Source organism: Apteryx rowi, unplaced genomic scaffold, assembly GCF_003343035.1.
Source record: "Apteryx rowi isolate R43461 unplaced genomic scaffold, aptRow1 scaffold_1362, whole genome shotgun sequence".
In the NCBI taxonomy this organism is placed as follows: domain Eukaryota; kingdom Metazoa; phylum Chordata; class Aves; order Apterygiformes; family Apterygidae; genus Apteryx; species Apteryx rowi.
Genome location: NW_020447600.1, coordinates 27,707 through 30,632, shown reverse-complemented (window position 1 = coordinate 30,632; position 2,926 = coordinate 27,707).

Here is a 2,926-nt window from a genome sequence, read left to right as displayed (position 1 = left end):
CACTCGCTTCTCTCCCCGGCACAGGAGCAGCGTGGGGCAGCACGACGTGGGGCAGCGCGCACCCCCGGCCATGCAGTGGGCCGTGAAGCTCTACCTCCTGGGCCTCTTCCTCTCCCTGCTCTCGGCCCTCTTCGGACTCCTGGATGCCCTGAGCAGCGCCGAGCGCGGGCCGGGCCCCTGGGCCGAGCCAGAAGGGGGGGGGCTGGCCGAGGCCCCCCCCAGGCTGCTGCAGGGCCGCGAGACCTTCGGCTCCTACCTGTGAGCGGGGGCTGGCGCGCACGGTGGGGCTCCGATTAAAGCGCGGTGGGCTGCGTGCCCCTGCAGCACCTCGTGTCCTGTGTGTCCCCTTCTTTGCCCCACAAACCCCGTTTCCAAACGTGGGCTGGCTGCGCTGCTGGGAGGGTGCCCCACGGCGCTGCGGCCCCTCCGGTGGGGTGAGCCCTCCGGCACCCCCGGACCAGGCAGAGAGGCCACCCCAGCCTGTCTGCTCACCTGGAACCGGCCAAGGTCTCCGCGGCTGCTTCCCTAGGCCCTGCGGAACTGGTGGGGGTGATGCCGTCCCCGCGGGTGGCACCTATCCCCTTGGGGACCCTGTGATGTCACAGGGTGGCCGGGCTCCGCGGTGCTGCCGGGCGTGTGGAGCAGCAGCAGCATGAGCCAGGACGGCTCCCGCCCGGGGGGCTGGGGCCCTGCCGGGGGGGCCGGGGGCCGGAGTGCGGCTGGGCGTCGAGGGCGGGCAGCTCTGCCACCTGCTCCGATCCCCCGACTACAACCTCTTCCCCCACTCGGCCGTGTTTGAGAGCAACTTCCTCCAGGTTTGGGGGGGGGGTCCTGTGCTCCGGCCCCCTCCTGCCCCTCGCCGGGCCCTCCCTTGGCTCTGTGGGGCATGGAGGAGCGCACCCGGGGGTTGACGGCCGCTGGGGCGTCCCTGCTCGCAGGTGACGCGGACGGGGAGCAGCGTGGACATCCACAACACGGCCACGCTGGTGACCCTGGGGGTGACGTCCTCGGACCCCTGTCTGCCCCTTCCCAATGTCCTGGTGTTGGCGCGGGGCAGTAGCCCCCTGGARAGGCCGGCCCTGACACTCAGCAGGTGGGACCCCCACCCCGGGCCACGAGGAGGGACCGTCCCCAGGTCCAGGTGGCCGGAGCCAGGCAATGCCGTGCCCGCAGGGTGCTGCCGCTGCAGCTGGTGCAGCTCTCGGTGCCCACCGGCGCCGGGCGGCTGCTGCGGGTGCGCACCGCCACGGGCAAGGTGCACTACCTGCGCCTGCACCCCGGCCACCCCGACGCCGTCTTTGCCCTCTGGGTCCGCCTGGCCCACATCCTCCGCCACGGGCTCTCCTTCACTGCCCCCGATGCCTCCACCGGCTCCTCCGTGGCCAAGGTATGGACTGGCACCCCGAGGCGGGGGGGAGGCCTGGCACCCTCTGCTCACTGGGCGAGGGCAGGGGCCGGAGCGGGACCTGGATCCGAGGTGGATCCCTTTCCTCAGCAGCTGGCCCCAGGTGCAGCCGGGAGCTCAGCGGCGAGGGTCCAGGCACAGTCGGACGGCTCCGTGGTGAGGTGGGGAGCAGCCCCCCGGGGACCTCCAGATTGGGGGCGCATCCATGTCCGTATTGTGCCCCGGTGCTCCTGGCTCGGGTCAGAGCCGGCACCGTCTCCCCCCACCCAGGCTCTCGTCTCACTGTTTCTGGCCGGCCCTGGATGACCGTTCCTGGGAGGAGGGTGCTGGGGTCCCCATCGGGGCCAGAGGTAAGAGCGAGGGGCTGGCACCTGTGGGTCACCCCCTTCGCTCCCAGGCTCTTGCGTGTCCGTGGGGCAGTTGGGGGGGGCCTGGAGCTGTGCTCTGGCTGCAGATATGCCCCTCTCCTGGGGCATTGTGCTCCATGGGTCTGGACCCCACAGCACCYGGAGGAGACCAGCCCCGGCAGCATCTCCCACTGTGGGGTAAAACAGGCTCCGGGCGCCCATCCCCAAGGGGCCGCGGCGGCTCTGCCTCCTTGGTGGCTCTTGCACCCAGGGCCCCTGGGGTTGGAAGGGCGGCAAAGGTGCTCTGCTCCCACTGAAGGGCAAAAAGTGTGGGGCAAGATACGGGGCAATGGTGGGGCTGCTCTCCTTTGCATCCCCAGGGCAGCCGGTGATCCGCGGCCGACGCTGGGGGTCGCTCCCGCCATGGCCGGACACCCCTCGCAGCAGCGGTGGTGGGACACGGGAGACTGCGGCAGGCTCTGGGGTGCTCTCCCGCTTCCGCAGCCTCACGGGGCTCCGGGGCGGTTGCCCCGCTCAGCTGAGAGACGCTCCGTGAAGGGACGGTGGTGCCGGTGCCGCTGGGGGGCAGGCGGTGGCATTGGGGGCGCCCTGGTGCTGCATGCCCCCCCTAGAGCCGTGGATTTGGGTGCAGGGATGAGCCCCCCCTCCCTTCCCAGGCATGGCTACATGAAGGATGCAAACCCAATGTGCTGCTCGTGGGGACTTTATTGGGGTCCGGTGGCTGCAGCAGGGGCACGGACAGACCTGGCACTTGGGGGCTGGGGGGGCCGGCAGGGTGTCACTGGGCAGGCCTGGGCGGTGGGGGGAGAGGGTCAGGCCTGGGGGTGCCCCCCCTGCCAGCACTGCTAAGGCTGGAGGGACCCTGCTGCCCCCCATCAGTGGGGAGCCAGGGGTCCTGGCCCCATGGCAGCGGGGCAGCCCTCCGTGGGAGGGGGTTATTGCCCCCCATGCCGGGGATGGACGCTCACCTCCCAGGGCCGCGGGCAGGATCACGCCCGGCAGACAAGGCCCCGGCATCGTGGCAGCTCCTATCTCCTCGCCTGCCTGCGGAAAAAGCACGGCAGCGCAGGAGGGGGCTGGGGCCAGCCCATGCACCCCCCCCCCAACCTGGGGGGGACACTGGGCAGGGGGGGACCCTGACACCCCCCCCAAG